The sequence below is a fragment of the Bufo bufo genome, chromosome 5 (genome assembly GCF_905171765.1).
Source record: "Bufo bufo chromosome 5, aBufBuf1.1, whole genome shotgun sequence".
NCBI lineage: Eukaryota > Metazoa > Chordata > Amphibia > Anura > Bufonidae > Bufo > Bufo bufo.
The window spans coordinates 341378768-341399351 of NC_053393.1; positions in this window are offsets into that span (position 1 = coordinate 341378768).

Consider the following 20584-nt stretch of genomic DNA (forward strand, 5'->3'; position numbering starts at 1 on the left):
GGCCATGGTTGGAAATTGTCTTTGATATAGGCAGATATTACCCCAGTCTCTAGTAAGTTGAGTTGATAAAGTCTCCCCCTGCAAGTAAGTCAATAAAGTTTAGGCATCACTCTGATTGTCCAGGATTTTAATTTTTTATTTTTTTTTGCCGCAGTTTTTTAAAAATTTTATTAGCAATTTTTTTTTGTTTTAAGGATATATATCAAATATATAAAACATATATTACAACATTTATATAGACATAGCGACTGATCAATGTAAAGACAATCATAGATCAAATATAGTAACATATTTGATTACAGAAGTGACAGCTTTTGATAATGGAGCATAAAGTGAGGTTCATAATTAAAGTAAGTCTGACATATTGTAGTGATTTAACACATAATAAAAGGGAACATAATAGAACAGAAGGGCATGATTAATGCAATGTATACCATTTAGCCACAAATGCATCTTATTAATATAAGTAAACTCAAAGGATATGTTGGTATGTAAAGGGTAAGTGGGGGGGGGGGGGAATCAGAAAACAACTCTGAATTTTTTCCAAGGAGACCAAATAGCCAGAAAAAAAGATCGCAAGTGGAGTTCCCAGTGGGAGAGTTCTTCTAGTCTGTAGATCTGGTCTACTTTTTGGATCCATTTGGCTATATCTCGGACCTCTGTGGAAAGCCAGGAGGACGCTACCAGGATTCTGGCTGCAGCTAGCAGTATAAGAAATAATGATCTACACCATTTGTTTAAACCTTTGAGGCCTAGATTGGGGAGGGTTAGGTCTGGGTTACAGGGGAGAGCGGTATTACAAATATGGTTGCATTTTTTTATTATGTTGCACCACCAGTCCTTAAGGGTCTGACAACTCCACCAAATGTGGAAGAAAGAGCCTTTAGAGGCTTTGCATCTCCAACATAAGTCAGAATTACTTGGGAAGTAAATTAAGATTGTATCTGGTGTTTTGTACCATCTCATCATAATTTTATAACCGTTCTCTTGAATTCAAATACATCTAGATATTTTGTGAGGGGTTGAAAAGACCGTCAAGATCTCTGTAGGAGATAAAGAACGGCCCAAGTCTTTCTCCCAGGTTCCAATTATTGCTGGTTTAATGAGAGATATGGGAGTTTTTAAACGGTTATATAAGGTTGAGATGATTCTTTGGGGTGGTTGTTTTGCACCAATTGTTGTGTCAAACCAGGAGGACAGGGGTTGTAAAGGGGATGTCTTAAGCAAGGATGTGATCTCAGAGTTGAGGAAGTTTTGTATGAAGGTGAGAACCATGGATTTCCCGAGATCTTCAAAGAGGTGTGGCAGGGGACTGACACAACCTTCATTGTTCAATAGTTCTGAAATAGGTATATTTGAATATCTAATTGAAAAAGGACACATCTCCTTCAAGGCTGTGGGGGCTAAATCTATTATGTCCTTTAAGGTGAGGAGAGGAGAGGAGAGGGAGTAGTTAGTGTTTTATTGTGTGAGGAGAACCAGTCCCAGACTGATAAAGTGCTCCGTATCATGGGGTTCGGAATTTGTTGGGGTGATGGGAGGGTTTTGCCTGCTAGTAAGAGAGCTCGGGGAGAGGAAGGGAGGAAGAATTTTTCCATGTGGACCCATATTTTATGTGGAGGAGATCTAATCCAGTCCACTACTCTGGCTAGATGTATGGCTTTCATATACATTTGTGGATCTGGAAGACCAATTCCTCCCAGTCGTTTAGGCTTAGTGAGAGTGTCGAAGGAGATTCTAGACAAGCCGTCTGGGCCTGGACATTTCCCTGGTGGGGAAGATTTTAGCGCCTCTTGTAGGTCAGACAATGTAAAAGGAGCAGCAAGTAAGTCTTGTTGCGGAGATGAGAGGGTTGGGAGATCTAGTGAATTGAGGAAGAAGGATATATTGTGCTTTTTGTCATACCGAAAGTCTGGGAGGGGTGGAGAGGGGAGGTTGTAGAGGGATTCATAATAGAGTTTGAATTGTTCGTTGTCCTTAATGTTTGTTGTCCTTAATGCTAGAGATGAGCGAATTGAAGCTGACGAAGTGGAATTCAATCCGAATTTCAGGAAAAATGTCGGGATTCGAACCCATGACCAGCCACATCCCAGGCGGTAGCCCTGCTTACTAGGCTACCATCCTCTCTGGACATTCCTCCCTGAAGCCTATTAGTTAACCTCAGTCTTGCCAAGCCTTGCTCATCACCCTTGATTCCCCAAACCTGGTACTTCCCTATATAAGTCCAGCCCCTTGCACTCCAGTTTGCTGATTATTGAGCTCCTGAGCCTTGATCAAGCGTCTCCTCATCTGCTGCTCTTGCTACTACTGGAAGTCCACTGCTGACCAGGAATTGACTACCGACTACTCTTCTGCTTTGTCCCTACCTTCTGAACTGCTACCACCGTTGCCATCCGGATTGTCTGACCACGCTTACTGCCGCCTGCCCTGACCCACCGCCTGCCTACCGACTACGCCTCTGCCAGACTTCCTGCACCTACTACCTGCCTGCGGTCCTTGCCACTGGGCTCCCCTCCTACCTCCAGCCAGCTGTCCTCTGACTCAGGTGAGCCTGTAGGACTGTTACAGAATAATCAGCCACACTATGGAGTCCGCAATGGCCACTCTGCGTAAGCAGGTCTCTGAACTTCAAGAATTTGGTACTACATATCAGGAGAAATTTGCCCAGCTCCAAGGCGTAGTCCAAAGCCAACAAAGGGAGATTATTGAACTACAGAGGCAACTCCTGGACGTCCGCGGCGCGGCCGCAGACACCCGCATTCCACTCCCATGAAGATTCGGCGGTGACAGACGCCAGTATCAGGGGTTTCTAAACCAATGCTGCATCTATTTTCAGATGTACCCGGCCCCCTTCACCACCGAGAAAAAGAAGGTTCTATTCATGGTCAATCTCCTGACGGATGATGCATTAGCATGGGCATCACCTTACGTGGAGACTAACAGTCAGCTCCTGGACATCTAAACAACTTCATCACCGCCATGAGCCAAGTCTTCGACGACCCCAACCGCTGTGCGACAGCCGAGGCGCGACTACATGGTCTGCGGCAAGGGAGACGCTCTGTCGCCCGAATACACCGCCGAGTTTCGCCGTTGGGTCACGGACACCACCTGGAACCCAGCGGCACAAAGGAGCCAATTCCGGTGAGGCCTGTCCGAATTAATAAAGGACGAACTCGCCAGAGTTGAGGCCCCGGACGATCTGGATGACTTCATTCAGTTATGCATCCGGATAGATCAAAGACTCTCCGAGAGGAAGAAAGAAAGACTCTGGTCCTCGGACCACAGACCCACTTACTCCTTCTCTTTCACCGCCCAGCGCGACCCCCAATCAGCAAGTGAACCTATGCAAGTCAACGCTCTACGTAGGTCTCTATCCACAGCTGAGAAGGAGAGACGGCTGGCCGAAAACCTCTGCCTCTACTGTGGGGAGCCGGGTCATTTTGCCATCAAATGTCCTCATAAGATCTAAAAGACTATTGCCATCACGGAACTAAAAGAGCAACCACAGACTCCAACCCCGCCAGCAGCCCCAGAAAATAACAACACGGCGGCTCATGGATCCCACTTCATCGTTCCTATCCTCATCGACATTGAGGGGCGACAACTCCCCTGTTCAGCGATGTTAGACTCCGGGGCGGGAGGCAACTTCATGGACCTAACCTTCGCCCGCGAAAAGAACATTCCACTGACAATCAAGGCAGCCCCCCGTTGACCTGGAAACCGTCGACGGATCCCCACTCTCCTCGGGGCCGGCCACTCACGAGACCACCGAACTACAACTCCACGTAGAACCTCATCACCGCGAAAAGATCCACTTCTCGCTGATCACCTCCCCGAAGTTCCCGGTAATCTTGGGCATCCCATGGTTGGCCACCCACAACCCCTCGGTGGACTGGGAAACCCGCAGCATACGATTCCCGTCCGAGTTCTGCTCGCTAAATTGCTCCCACAAACCCGTCCTTCCACCCGAAGACACCACCATCTCAAAACTATCCGTCAAGGATCTGCTACCCCCTCAATACCGCGGGTTCCAGGATGTCTGTGACAAGAAAAATGCAGACAAGCTGCCACCACACCGACCCTACGACTGCCCTATAGAACTATTGCCCGGGGCCGAAATACCCTTTGGCAGTATCTACCCCCTCTCAGAGCCTGAACTCAAGGATCTGAAAGAGTACCTGGACGAGGACCTGAGGAAGGGGTTCATCCGGCCCTCTACCTCCCCCGCGGGAGCCCCCTTTTTCTTCGTAGAGAAAAAAGACTCCTCCCTGCGTCCCTGCATAGACTACAGAAAGCTTAACAACATAACCGTAAAAAAACGGTAGCCGCTCCCACTGATTTCAGAACTCCTCGAGAGACTCCGGGCAGCAAAGATCTTCACTAAACTCGACCTTCAAGGGGCCTACAACCTCGTCCGAATCCGCCCTGGGGACGAATGGAAGACCGCCTTCCAGACACGTTATGGTCATTTTGAGTACCTGGTCATGCCTTTCGGACTCTGCAATGCTCCCACCACCTTCCAGCACTTCATTAACGACGTCCTCAGGTACATGCTGGATCTGTTTGTAGTCGTTTACCTGGACGACATCTTGATCTTCTCTGAAGACCTCGAGCAGCACCGCGAACACGTCCGCAGGGTACTGCAGAGACTCTGACAGAACTCTCTCTATATCAAGCTAGAGAAATGCGAGTTTGAGCGAACCACCACTCAGTTCCTCGGATACATCATCTCCCCAGAGGGCCTAAGTATGGACCCGGGGAAGGTCCAAGCTGTGATGAACTGGTCCGTTCCGAGAAATGAGAATGAGATACAAAGATTCATTGGCTTCGCCAACTTCTATCGGAAGTTTATCCGGAACTTCTCCAAGGTCATAGCACCAATCACCCAACTCACAAAGAAGGCAGTCCCCTTCTCCTGGACACCCGAGGCCCAGGAGGCCTTCACCAAGTTGAAACTCCTCTTCACTTCTGCTCCAATCCTAATCCACCCGAACCCCGAGCTGCCATTTACAGTCGAAGTGGATGCATCAGACTCCGCGGTGGGGGCAGTTTTGTCACAACGGACAGGGGAGAGGATGCTATTACACCCGTGCTCATATTTCTCCCGCCAGATGTCCCCCTCCAAGAAGAACTATGACATCGGGAACAAAGAACTACTGGCGATCAAGAATGCTTTCTCCGAGTGGAGACACCTGCTGGAGGGAGCCACCAACCCCATAATCGTACTAACTGACCTCAAGAACCTTGAGTTCATCCACAGCGCTAAGAGACTCTCAGCCAGACAGGCCAGATGGAGCCTATTCTTTTCCCGCTTCAACTTTCTCATCACCTATCACCCCGGATCAAAAAACGGCAAGGCTGACGCCCTCTCCAGAATGTTTTCCGAGCCCTCACAGAGTAACAAGGGCCAAAATAACATCCTACCCGAGAGAAGGGTAGTAGGGGCCACCTACTCTAAAGAACTCCTGGGCACAATCAAAGAAGGATATGAAAATTACCCCTTCCTCGCCCACCCCACAGGGAATGTCAGCCTTACGTTTAAGAACGGTCATTGGCTTCATCAGGACCTACAACTATATGTACCAGAAATCGCACGGCTCAAAGTGCTCAAACTCAACCATGACTCCAAGGTGGCCGTCCATTTTGGCACAAGAAAGACCCAGGAGCTTCTCTCCCGCTCCTTCTGGTGGCCAATATACAAGGAGGACATCAAGAGGTACATCTCCTCGTGCACGGTCTGTGCCCGCAATAAGACTCCTCGTTCCTCTCCCGTGGGTCTGTTACAACCCCTCCCGATTCCCTCCCGCCCCTGGGGCTCGATCTCCATGGACTTTGTGGTAGACCTTCCTCCTTCAAAAGGGATGAACACCATCCTGGTCGTGGTCGACCGTCTCACCAAGATGGCCCATTTCATCCCCTACAAAGGCCTACCCACCGCCAAACAGACGGCCAATCTTATTCTCATAGAGGTCTTCAGGCTGCATGGATCTCGGATGACGTGGTCTCCGACCAAGGCGTACAATTTGCCTCAAAGTTCTGGAAGAACTTCTGCCTGGCGCTCGGGGTTAAAGTGAACCTGTCCTCCGCTTTCCACCCTCAGTCAAACGGGCAGACGGAGAGAACTAATCAGACCCTAGAGCAGTACCTACGCTGTTTCAGCTCCCACCTGCATGATGACTGGCTTGATCATCTCCCCACGGCCAAGTTCGCCTACAACAATGCTGAGCACAGCTCAACCAAGCACAGCCCTTTCTTTGCTAACACAGGCTCGCACCCGGTGTTCATTCCCCACCTACCCGTCGCCTCCACCCTCCCAGCAGTGGCCGAACGCCTAACAACCCTACAGGAGGCACAAAAGAACATTATAGACAACCTCCAGCTTGCCCAGAGGCGCATTAAACAAGGAGCAGACAGACGTCGCAAACCCACCCCGGGCTTTCATGTGGGAGACAAGGTGTGGCTGTCCACCAGGAACCTCAGATTGAAGGTCCCCTCCAAAAAGTTGGCCCAAAGATACATGAGTCCGTCCCGGATCACCGCACAAATCAACGAGGTCACGTTCCGGCTCGACCTTCCGGACTCCATTAGGGTGCACCCTGTCTTCCATTGCTCACTCCTCAAGCCATACGTGGAGAACACCTTCACAGGCCGCCACTCGCCCCCTCCACCACCCGTGAGGGTACAGGGTGAAGAAGAATACGCTGTCGCAAAGATCCTCGACTCCAGGATCCACCGGGGAAGACTACAATACCTAATTGGGTGGGAGGGTTACCCTCCCGAGGATAACTCATGGGAGCCAGAAGAAAATGTCCACGCCCTCAGACTGGTAAAAGAGTTCCACCAACGGCACCCTAGTAAGCCTGCTCCTGCGGTGCCCAGAGGTCACCTTGGAAGGGGGGGAGTACTGTCGGGATTCGAACCCGTGACCAGCCACATCCCAGGTGGTAGCCCTGCTTTCTAGGCTACCGTTCTCTCTGGACATTCCTCCCTGAAGCCTATTGGTTAACCTCAGTTTTGCCAAGCCTTGCTCATCACCCTTGATTCCCCACACCTGGTACTTCCCTATATAAGTCCAGCCCCTTGCACTCCAGTTTGCTGATTATTGAGCTCCTGAGCCTTGATCAAGCTTCTCCTCATCTGCTGCTCTTGCTACTACTGGAAGTCCACTGCTGACCAGGAGTTGACTACCGACTACTCTTCTGCTTTGTCCCTACCTACTGAACTGCTACCACCGTTGCCATCCGGATTGTCTGACCATGCTTACTGCCGCCTGCCCTGCCCCACCGCCTGCCTACCGACTACGCCTCTGCCAGACTGCACCTACTACCTGCCTGCGGTCCTTGCCACTGGGCTCCACTCCTACCTCCAGCCAGCTGTCCTCTGACTCAGGTGAGCCTGTAGGACTGTTACAAAAAATTTGATTCGCAACGAATGCGAATTTCCTCGTGCTTCGTGGTAACTATTGTCAATTTTTCCTAAAATGGCGGCTACACTTGTGAGAACATGGGGTACGGAACTCTGGAAGGCGGGACCACCCAGATTGACATGCATGCATGCAGCCAATCAGCAGCCAGCCCTGTGATGTCACAGCCCTATAAATACGGCGGCCATCTTAGAGTCAGACATTTTCCAGTGTTCAGAGAGCAGGGACAGACGTGAGAAGGCGCTAGGGACAGCAATTGGAAAAACCTTATTGTGAAAAAAACCCTGAAAAAATAATTTAGAAGTACAGGGAAAGGATAGGGAGGAATCATTTCACAGCATCTTAGTGCAGGGAGAGAGGTTCAGAAGGAGCTAGAGACAGTGCTAGAATGTGATTTACAAGTGCAGGGAAAGATTATTTGGGGATCCAAATAGCCATTTTACAGCTCTGTCATTCAAGCAATTTGTTCTTGGGGTGCAAGTGCTCTGTTGAAAAGCCTTTTCAAACAAAAAATATATATACGCAGTTCACTTCTGCAGTTATATGTGTTGAAAGCGTACAGAAAGAAAAAAATATACGCACTTCACTAGTGCACTTATTTGTGGCAAGAGCGTTTAGTGGCCTATTTCTTTACAGAAAGAAAAATATATACGCATTTCACTGGTGCATTTATTTCTGCTAAAAGGGTTCACTGGCCTATTTCAGTACAAAGAAAAATATATTCTCAGTTCATGTTGGTCGTTATATGTGTTGAAAACATGGCTGGGAGTCATCAGGATGGCAGCAGTGGGAGGTCAGGAGACAAACATGCCCGGGGTAGACTACCTGTTTCATAGCAGCCTACCTGCCGGGAAGAAGTGGTGCAGGGGTGCACAGAAGTAGAGGCGGTAGCAGTCAGTCAGTACGGCTGTTATATATGTTATTTTGTATTTCAGTACAAAAAAAAAATATATATTCTCAGTTCACGTCAGCGGCAGTTATATGTCTTGAAAGCGTTTAGTGGCCTTTTTCAGTACAAAAAGAAAAATATATACGCATTTCACTTCTGCAGTTATTATTTCAGTACAAAAACTAAATATATTCAGCGTTCACTTTTGCAGTTATATGTTGTAAAATCTTTATTGACATATTTTGGTCAAAAAACACATTTTATTCAGCGTTCAGCACTGCAGTTATATACAGTAAAATCTTTATTGAAGTATTTCTGTCGAAAAACAAAATTAATTCAGTGGTCAGCGCTGCGGTTATATGTGGTAAAATCTCCATGATAAATCTGCAGCATGGGGACCCCGTGTGGCTTCTACACAATTTCAAAATCATCCTTCAGCGGGGCGAATAGATGTATTTCAGTCGAAAAACTAATTTAATTCAGCATTCAGCACTGCGGTTATATGCGGTAAAATCTTTATTGACGTATTTCGGTCAAAAAACTAATTTTATTCAGAGTTCAGCACTGCGGTTATATGCGGTAAAATCTCCATGATAAATCTGCAGCGTGAGGGCCCCGTGTGGCTTCTACACACTTTAAAAATAATCCTTCAGCGGGGCAAATAGATGCTGGATGACCGGGATGCTCCTTGACCTTCCCAGGAGTTGCTTCCAGGAGCAGCGGTTCATTTCTGAGATGTCCATATAGTGTGGGGAGAATCCGAAGACCCTCTCCATCTCCGTGCACCACAGGATGTCCTTTTTCCCATCCATGATGACTGGGAACTCGTGAGGTTTTCCCTGACAAAGAGACCAGGGGCTGGTAGTTATGGTTTCAATCTTGATGAACTTTGCGACTCTTCCGGGCTACAAGCTATCTTGAAGCGTTGTCTTCTCATTGTCTGTAGCTACTAGAGGCCTGTTCATGCCAGGCAGGTTCCCCCAGAAGTATCTGGCATGATGAGCAGCCGAAACCGCGCTTGCATCAGTCTTGGCAGGATTCGTCTCCAGGTGGAGAGAAATTGTTTTTTTTAATTCTTTCTCCATCGCAACCAAGCCATTGAATAAACAGAAAACTGGCAGATTCTCTCCTGTACTAGGCAACACTTAATTTTTATTATTAAATTTATTAAATATTTATTATTAAATTGAACCAAAACTTGATTAAAATTATAGGAAAGTAAACTTAAATTCCCCAATATATTATCCAAATCTTTGAGGGAGATTCATGCCACTCGGTGGTTTCCTCATACTGCTGCCACCTCCACACTTTGTCATTGTACCACTCTGTGACTTCCTCATGCTGCTGCCACATCCAAACTCGGTCATTGTGCCACTCGGTTGCCTCCTCATATGGCTGCCAACTCCAGACTCTGTCACTGCCCACTTCATGACTAAGGCACTATTTTGCCTTTTGGCCTGGCTAACATCATCATTTGCTTGACCCTTCTTCTGATCTGTCAGAATGAAGGAAAAATGAGACGCACAATGTATGGTCCCATCAGAATTGGCTTGTGATTTGGTAGCCAAAAGCAGGAGTGGGTACAAAACACAGAAGACATGCAAATATTCCATTCATGTGTCATCTCTCTTTTAGATCCAATCCTGTTTTTTTGGGCATTGGCAATACTGATGGATTATTGAGCAAATGCTGACCGAGTGAAGGTGTATGCTCCACAGACAGGATCCATTTTTTGTGGGATATTATTTTGACAGATCAGAAGAAGGGCAAATTAATCAATGACGTCAACACAAACTTACTGCTGACACCTTCTCCAATCTGTCGGGGGGTTCTACTTGTATAAGCGTTTAATAGAAACAGGTTCTGATAACATCTATGTGGAATCAGCTGACGACAGTGTAAAAGGAGTGTGCTTCCTCCTGGCACTAACATCGACCTGTAAGGTCGAGTTCATACTTGTGTTATTCGGTCAGTTTTGGCCCCGTGTCTGCCCTAATAAGTGAAGTGTGCAGTGATTCTAAGAGCGATGCCTGTCATCTGCATGTGATACGGACTCACAGTATTATTTCACTTCCAAAGCAGACTTCCTATGCGTGTTACTACAAGGCACAGTGTTCTACACCACTATAAAGGCTCTCAGCAGCCAGGAAATAGACGTTTTTAAATGTAATTCGCCGCGAATATATACGGATCAAACCAAATTTTTCCCGAAAAATTTGGTGAACCGGCGAATCTAATTTTTGAAAAAATTCGCTCATCTCTAATTAATGCCATAAATGTCTCATAGAAGCAGATTCCAACTTCAAGACCCACACTGTCACAGGGCACCAGCTTTGCCTGTGCTGCTGGTGCCCTGCGATAAATTCGGAACAAGCACGTGCGCTGCGTCCTCGTCTGTACTGAGCACTCGGCGGTCAGCGGTTTGCAGGGGGATGAGTCATGTGACACTGGCCACGTCACATGACTTCTTCTCTCCCCTATTTAACAGGCAGCCTGCTAGCCACAGGTTGCCTGTGATTAAGGTCCTATGCCTCGTGTATCCTTCATATGACATTTGACTTGGTATTAGTATTTGGGCTTGTTATTTGACTTTGTCTCTCTCTTGCTCCTTTTGTACTGTTGCTTCTCCTGGTATTTGACTTCTGCTTGACTTAGACTTGTCCTCGCCTGCTCCCTGTGTCCAACTGCTTCTCCTGGTATTGAATCTCGTTTGTATATTGACGCTGCCTCTGCTTGTCCCCTGGTACAGCCTAGATTTCCTGGTTTTGACCTTTGTTAGCTCTACCTCTCTGTGTTGTTCAGTGTTGTTTGTCTTCCCGCACTTACTTAGGTTAGGTATCGCCACCCAGTTGCGCCTAGGACGGGTAAGTTCAAGTAGGCAGGGACAGGGGCGTGGGTGGAGTCAGTTTGCACCTTTCCAATTCCCCGTCTCATGAAGCCACATATGTTAAGAAAAGGAGTCCCTTTCTCTTTCTTGAGTAAGTGAATAATACTTTGGTTCCTTAGACTCGTAGGTTCCTTAGAATTTCCAAGAGCAATATAGTATCTTCAGGCCATGGATCCCAAAAGTGCTGCTATGTCTAAACTCTGCTAGAAGACATATATAAACTTGGCGAACAAGTCTCCCAGCATGGATATTGCCAAAATGAGATTGTTTGATACTACACAGGCACTTAGTAACCTGGACCTCCTGTGACATCTGCAGTACCTCTTCTTCAGCAAACACCCGTAGTACTGTAACTACTATTCCTGTTCCTGTGATCTTAAAGGGAACATGTCACACTGAACATGGTGTCTGAGCTGAAGGCAACATGCCATAGAGTCTTCTACCTTTAAGACTACTTTCACACTAGCAGCACGGACCTCCGGCAGGCTGTTCCGTCAGGTGAACAGCCTGTCGGATCCGTTCTGCCACTAGGGTGAAAGAAGCCTAAGGAGATTTATGTTGTAGAGGGGAGCTGGTGAGTAGAGATGTCGCAAACATAAAATTTTCCGTTCGCGAACGGCGAACGCAAATTTCTGCAAATGTTCGCGAACCGCCATAGACTTCAATAGGCAGGCGAATTTTAAGACCCACAGGGACTCTTTCTAGCCACAGTAGTGATGGAAAAGTTGTTTCAAGGGGACTAACACCTGGACTGTGGCATGCCGGAGGGGGATCCATGGCAAAACTCTCATGGAAAATTACGTAGTTGACGCAGAGTTGGATTTTAATCCATAAAGGGCATAAATCACCTAACAATCCAATTTTTTTTTTTAACAACGTGGTTTAAAACATCCAGTGTGTGTATACGATCAGGTATGATGTTGTATTGATCAGGTAGTGTAAGGGTTACGCCTGCTTCACAGACATTGACAGACCAAACTCCCCTTTTAATGCACCACAAACAACCGCAAACAGTCCATTTGCCCAACCGCAAACTCACCATTTGTACAAGGTTGGATACCAAGCTAGCCATGTCCCGTTGATGTCATTGAAGGTTTCTTCCTCCACCCAGCCACGTACAACACCAAGGGTCACGGAAAGGTGAATTGAATTGATTTTTCGAACGGGGAGATGGTTAAAAAAACACTGGCTCCCTCCCCTTTGTTTGAATCCACGGTCACTGCGTCTGTGCCGTGCAATTTACTGTCCCACCCGATATGAGTGGTATTTTCTGTAGTTCTCTCTTCTCATCAGTTTAATCCCTGTTACGTCCCCAATCTGGGGTCCATTTATTAAATTGATTTTTCGAACGGGGAGATGGTTAAAAAAACGCTGGCTCCCTCCCCTTTGTTTGAATTTATGCCACGGTCACTGCATCTGCGCCGTGCAATTTACTGTCACACCCGATATGAGTGCTATTTTCTGTAGTACTATTCTCATCAGTTTAAACCCTGTTACGTCCCATATCAGGGTGGGATTGCCTTTTGTGAAAAAAAATTAGGCCAGGTACCTTCGACTGCCTTCACAGTGACAGACCAAACTCTGATACACCAAACTGAATTGATTTTAGAAACCGGGAGATGGAAAAAGCAGCATGGTCGGTCCTCTTACTCCCAAGTTGGGGCACTGCGCGTGCACAGAGCAATGTGCTGTGACACCCTATATGAGTGGTGTCTTAACTAGTACTATTCCTATCAGTTTAATCCCTGTTACATCCCCTTTCCGGGGACATGTGTCGAATTGATTAACCATTGTCGAATTAACAAACCATTACGACATCCTGGAATAATTTAGTTCTGAGCTTTATACTTGCTTTGTATTGGAATTGATGGGGATTTTTTTAATTGTCTGCGTTATTTCTAATAAACTATTAAGAGACTTTATTATGATTTTTTTTATTTTAGGTATTAAAAACCCACCCATACAACTTTAAAAAAATATATAGATTTTTTAAAGTTTTTTCTATGAAAAATTATCCAGCCGATCGCTTTTGGTCTGATCATAATGAAGCAACGGCCTTATCATCTGGGGTGTGGCAACATTGCCAACACAGTTATAGAGGTGATGATAGCTTCATTGTGATACGAAAGCCCCTTCACCACAACAAGGTAACGATCACGAAGGGGAATTGACACTTGTTTGTGCCTTTTTTTTTTTTTTTTTTATGTTTTTGCAGCCACAGTGCAGCACCAGAGGCCAGAAAAATTTGGCATGTACACATGCCTGAAAAATAATGTTATTGTTGCAGCCGCTGTTGTAGCAGCGGCCAGGAAAAATTGATGTTTTCAAGGCAGAAAGGTGACTAAAACATTGCGGCTTGAACTCTAGTTGGTGGCAGAGAATTCACGAAAGTCATCTGGTATGCAGACATTAAATACAGCAGCGTGGGGACCATTTTGAGGCCAAGGCATGTCATCAGGCCTTTTGTTAGTAAAAACGTATCCTCCACTGTCAGTCCCTTCGGGATCCATGCCTCATTCATCTTAATGAAGGTGAGGTAATCAACACTTTTTTGACCGAGGCGACTTCTTTTGTCCGTGACAATGCCTCCTGCTGCACTGAAGGTCCTTTCTGACAGGACACTTGAAGCGGGGCAGGCCAGAAGTTCTATCGCAAACTGGGATAGCTCAGGCCACAGGTCAAGCCTGCACACCCAGTAGTCAAGGGGTTCATCGCTCCTCAGAGTGTCGATATCTGCAGTTAAGGCGAGGTAGTCTGCTACCTGTCGGTCGAGTCGTTCTCTAAGGCTGGATCCCGAAGGGCTGTGGCGATGTGTAGGACTGAAAAAGCTCTGCATGTCCTCAATCAACAACACATCTGTAAAGCGTCCTGTCCTTGCCACCGTGGTCGTGGTAGGAGGAGGATTACTTTCTCCTCTTCCCCTGTTAGATTCCCGTTGTGCTGTGACATCACCCTTATAAGCTGTGTAAAGCATATTTTTTAGTTTTGTTTTGAACTGCTGCATCCTTTCTGACTTTCGGTAAGTTAGTAACATTTCCGCCACTTTCTGCTTATACCGGGGGTCTAGTAGCGTGGCCACCCAGTACAGGTCGTTCTCCTTCATCCTTTTTTTATGAGGGTCCTTCAACAGACATGACAGCATGAAAGACCCCATTTGCACAAGGTTGGATGCCGAGCTACTCATTTCCCGTTCCTCGTCCTCACTGATGTCATTGACGGTCTGTTCTTCACCCCAGCCACATACAACACCACGGGTCCCAGATAGGTGACAACAACGAGCACCCTGGGATGCCTGCTGTGGTTGGTCTTCCTCCTCCTCAAAGCCACATTCCTCCTCTGACTCCTGTTCCTCACACTCCTCTTCCAGCGTTGCCGTAGGTCCGACAAGCGATGATGACAAGGCTGTTTCTGGTGGTGATGGTGACCACAACTCTTCCTCTTCACACTCATCTACAGCCTGATCCAGCACTCTTCGCAGGGCATGCTCCAGGAAGAAAACAAATGGGATGAGGTCGCTGATGGTGCCTTTGGTGCGACTGACTAGGTTTGTCACCTCCTCAAAAGGATGCATGAGCCTACAGGCATTGCGCATGAGCGTCCAGTAACGTGGCAAAAAAATTCCCAGCTCCGCAGAGGCTGTCCTAGCACCCCGGTCATACAAATACTCGTTGACGGCTTTTTCTTGTTGGAGCAGGCGGTCGAACGTTAGGAGTGTTGAATTCCAACGTGTCAGGCTGTCGCAAATCAAGCGCCTGACTGGCATGTTGTTTCGGCGTTGAATGTCTGAAAAGTGTGCCATGGCGTGTAGGAACGCCTGAAATGGCCACACACCTTCCTGGCCTGCTTGAGGATGTCCTGTAAGCCTGGGTATTTAGACACAAAGCGTTGTACGATGAGATTCAACACATGTGCCATGCACGGCACATGTGACAACTTGCCCAAATTCAATGCCGCCAACAAATTGCTTCCATTGTCACACACCACTTTGCTGATCTCCGGTTGGTGCGGGGTCAGCCACTGATCCACCTGTGCAGTCAGGGCGGACAGGAGTGCTGGTCCGGTGTGGCTCTCTGCTTTCAGGCAAGTCAACCCCAAGACAGCGTGACACTGTCGTATCCGGGATGTGGAATAGCCCCTGGGGAGCTGGGGGATTCAGTTGATGTGCAGCCAGACACCGCAGCAGAAGAGGACTCAGCCGAGGAGGTTATGGAAGAGGATGGAGTAGGAGGAGTGGAGGAGTTGGCAGTAGGCCTGCCTGCAAGTCGTGGCGGTGTCACCAACTCCGCTGCAGAGCCACGCATTCCATGCTTGTCAGCCGTCAGCAGGTTGACCCAATGCGCAGTTTAGGTGATATACCTGCCCTGACCGTGCTTTGCAGACCAGGTATCAGTGGTCAGATGGACCCTTGCCCCAACACTGTATGCCAGAGATGCCATGACTTCCTTTTCAATCACTGAGTAGAGGTTTGGGATTGCCTTTTTTGAAAAAAAAATTTGTCTGGGTACCTTCCACTGTGGTGTCCCAATAGCGACAAATTTTTTGAAGGCCTCAGACTCCACCAGCTGGTATGGTAAAAGCTGGCGGGCTAAGAGTTCCGTCACGCCAGCTGTCAGACGCCGGGCAAGGGGGTGACTCTGTGACATTGGCTTCCTACGCTCAAACATTTCCTTTACAGACACCTGACTGTGGGCAGATGAGATGGAACTGCTGAAGGTGAGAGGCGGAGTGGCGGGTGGTTGAGTGGGGGCAAGGAGGACAGCAGTGGTTGACGTGGCTGAAGATGCTGGACCAGGAGGAGGATGGTGGCTTTGAGCTTGTGTGCTGCTTCTATTCGTCATCATGTGTTGATCCCATAGGCGTTTGTGATGTGTGATCATGTGCCTTCGCAAAGCAGTTGCACCTAGGTGGGTGTTGGATTTCCCACGACTCAGTTTCTTTTGGCACAGGTTGCAAATGGCATCGCTGTTGTCAGAGGCAGACACACAAAAAAATGCCACACTGATGAGCTTTGCAATAACTGCATTCTGGTGGTGGCAACAGCATGCGTTGATTGACGTGCTGTCTGGCTGACCCCGGGTGCCGATACATGCTGTCTGACTGTGCCACTAGCTTCTTACGACGACCTTCCCCTGCTTCCAACTCGTCTCCTCCTTCTCTCTGTCTCCCCTTCTGAACTTTCCCCCTCTTCTTCTTCTCTTCGAGCAGGCACCCACGTGGCATCCACGGACACATCGTCATCATCAACCACTTCACTTGTATCTGACACCTCAGCAAAGGAAGCAGCAGCGGGTACAACATCATCATCATCATCATCATCACACTGTACGTCCATGTGTGTAATGCTGCCTGACTGAGACATATCCCTGTTATCTCCATCCTCTGGCAATAATAGTTGTGCATCACTAATTTCATCCAAATGATGTGTAAATAACTCCACTGAGGGATCAAGTGAAGCGGCTGTGGTGGTAGTGGTGGTGGTGGTGGCGGCGGCGGGCGGGAGAGTGGTAACTTGAGAGCAGGTGACCAAAGCTGAGCTGGAGGAGGATGGTGCGTCAAGGTTCTTAGCGGAAGCTGTTGAAGATTGGGTGTTCTGTGTAAGCCAGTCAACTATTTTCTCAGAATTTTTTGGGTTCAGGGTACGTGGCCTCTGAACACTGGGCATTATTCCAGGGCCAGTGGAAATCACAGCACCACGAACAAGACGGCCCCTGCGGCGTGGCCTGCCTCTGCCTGTCATTTTTTATTAGATAAATGTTGCTATGAGTGCAAGGTACTGTGCCACCCTATATAAGTGGTGGGCAGTGGGCACAGTACAGTCTGTGTGGGCCTGGCTTGCAACTGTGATTATATCACAGAAAAATATGAAATAGAATTTTTTTTATCTGAAAGGTATTTGAGTGAGTGACACCCTGTAACGGTATGAGTGGAGGCCTAGCCACTAGCCAGTGGCCACAGTACAGTCTGTGTGGGCCTGACACACACTGGCTTGCAAATGTGATTAGATCGCAGAAAAATATGAAATAGAATTTTTTTTATCTGCAAGGTATTTGAGTGAGTGACACCCTGTAACGGTATGAGTGGAGGCCTAGCCACTAGCCAGTGGCCACAGTACAGTCTGTGTGGGCCTGACACACACTGACTTGCAACTGTCATTAGATCACAGAAAAAGATTAAATATATTTTTTTTTTATCTGCGAGGTATTTTCTGTCACACCCTGTATAAATGGTGTGCACACAGTACTGTCTGTGACTGAGCCTGCAGCCTCTCACACACGGGCAGGCAACTGCAATATATAAAAATAAAAAAAAGCAGACTGATGTACCAGCCCTGAAAAGGGCTTTTTGGGGTGCTGTCAGGAAGCTGTCCTTACAGCAGATGAGTCTGTGGACACAGAACACTGCCCTAGCTAACGCTTTCCCTATTGAATCAGCAGCAGCACTGTCCCTCCTCTCACTGAGAATGCAGATTCCGAATGAATCTAAAATGGATGCTGTCCAGGAGGTGGAAGGGTCTGGGAGGGTCTGCTGCTGATTGGCTGGAATGTGTCTGCTGACTGTGAGGTACAGGGTCAAAGTTTACTCAATGATGATGTATAGGGGGCGGACCGAACATCGCAAATGTTCGCCCGCCGCGGCGAACGCGAACAAGCTATGTTCGCCGGGAACTATTCGGGCCATCAGTACTGGTGAGCAGTATAGCGGTCAAAACAGAGATTGTTATGTAGAATCTTGATTAATCACTGGTCAGGATCAATTGTACAATGGTGTCATCTCAGCTCAAATGGACACTACTTAATACTGTATAGAGTTATGTTTTATGTTTTGTATTGCTATTTGACACTATAGTGCAGTTCTATAATATACTGAAGTGACACAATTACATCACATACTGTGTTTTTATACAATAGTTTATTATGTGTGGGACCCACATTTGAACCAATGTTTACATTGTGTGTAATTTTAATATTTTAATGACAAAATTAAATTGCCTTGTTATACTCTTCTTTGTTGAGTCAGCTTCTGATGGTTTATGTATTTAATAATGTGTAATAATACACTGCCTGTCCCAAAAAAATGTCGCCACCAAAAATATTTTGATGGACCGCCTTTAGCTTTGATTACGGCACGCATTCGCTGTGGCATTGTTTCGATAAGCTTCTGCAATGTCACAAGATTTATTTCCATCCAGTGTTGCATTAATTTTTCACCAAGATCTTGCATTGATGATGGTAGAGTGTGACTGCTGCACAAAGCCTTCTCCAGCACATCCCAAAGATTCTCAATGGGGTTAAGGTCTGGGTGGTGGCCAATCCATGTGTGAAAATGATGTCTCATGCTCCCTGAACCACTCTTTCACAATTTGAGCCTGATGAATCCTGGCATTGTCATCTTGGAATATGCCCGTGCCATCAGGGAATAACAAATCCATTGATGGAATAACCTGGTCATTCAGTATGTTCAGGTAGTCAGCTGACCTCATTCTTGGAGCATATACTGTTGCTGAACCTAGAACTGACCAACTGCAGCAACCCCAGATCATAGCACTGCCTCACAGGCTTGTACAGTAGGCACTAGGCATGATGGGTGCATCACTTCATCTGCCTTTCTTCTTACCCTGATGCGCCCATCACTCTGGAACAGGGTAAATCTGGACTCATCAGACCACATGACCTTCTTCCATTGCTCCAGAGTCCAATCTTTGTTCCCTAGCAAATTGAAGCCTTTTTTCTGGTTTTCCTCACTGATTAGTGGTTTTCTTACGGCTACACAGCTGTTCAGTCCCAATCCCTTGAGTTCCCTTTGCATTGTCCGTGTGGAAATGCTCTCATTTTCACTATTAAACATAGCCCTGAGTTCTACTGGTGTTTTTCTTCGATTTGATTTCAGCAAGTTAGTAGTTTCTGCAATCTCCTGAGATGTTTTCTCTGCTTGATGCATGACAATGATTTGACCCTTTATAGAAAACAGACTAACATCTTTTCCACGACCACAAGATGTCTCTTTCGACATGGTTGTTTAAGAAATGAGAATCAACTCATTGCACCAGTTGGGGTTAAATAACTTGTTGCCAGCTGAAAGATAATCGCCCATGCAGTAATTATCCAATATGAGGCTCATAACTATTTGCTTAGTTAAATCCAGGTGGCGACTTTTTTTGGACAGGCAGTGCAGCATACTGTAAAACCAGTGCTCCCCCCCCAAACCCTTCAACAATCTTCTAATCTGCCATGCATCTAAAGTAATTGTTAGGAGTTATACATGTTAACATGTTTACTGCCACCTGTAGGCTATATAGATATGACAGTTTATAACCTTTGTCATATTGTTTGTGTCTGAATAAAGTTGTTGAATTACCTCAGATCGCCTCAGGAAACATGGTGTCAGAAGTGGAGAGGGCTTTGGTGTTTTAGAAACCACTAAAGTCCTAATATCAGAACAAAAGATCAACAAGAATTGTTTCTCTGGTAATTTATTAATAAGATACACAGTGTTACAGAAAATGGCTGCAAACAACTTCCCTGTGCCGTCTCCCATGGACTGTAAAGGGGACCTGGCAGTTAACTGGACATATTTCAAATCCCAGTGGGAAGATTATGAGGTGGCAACTGAACTTGATAAGAAAGACTCCAAGGTAAGGATAGTGACACTGCGCTCAGTGATGGGGAGAGACTGTCTGCGTATTTATCAGCACCGACAAGCAGGACATAGAGAAAACTCTGGTTGCATTACAGAGTCATTTTATGCCTTCACGTAACATCATTTATGAGAGGTACATATTCAATACCACAAACCAAGGCCCATTGGAAACTATAGATCAGTATGTGACTAGACTGAGGCAGCTCGCCGCTACATGTGAGTTTGGAGTATTACATGATGAACTTATCAGAGACAGAATAGTTCTGGGATCAAAAGACATTAATGCTAGAAAGTGAATGCTCAGAGTACCAGACCTGAACCTACAGAGAGCCATTGATATGTGTAGAAGCCATGAACTTACAGAAATGCAAATACAAGCAATGCAAGAAAGCAAAAGTGAAACTGAAGCTGTACATTATACTGCTAAAACATATAAAAAGCCCATGAAAGAAAGCAAAGTAAAAACAATCAGATGTAGATACTGTGGAAACAACCACCCCTGGGGGAGAGACCACTGTCCTGCATATGGAGAAACCTGTAGTAAATGCAAAAAGCAAAACCATTTTTCTAGAGTATGCAGACAGAAAGCAAATGCCAGAATACATATGGCTGCACAGATCAAGAGCAGCAGCTCAGAGGAATCAGTATTCACTATTATTCATAAAATAGGAGCAGTAAGCAGTCCAGGATCACAGTGGTTTGTACCACTAGAACTCAGCATTGACAGAGAAGCAGGGGAAAGGTTACA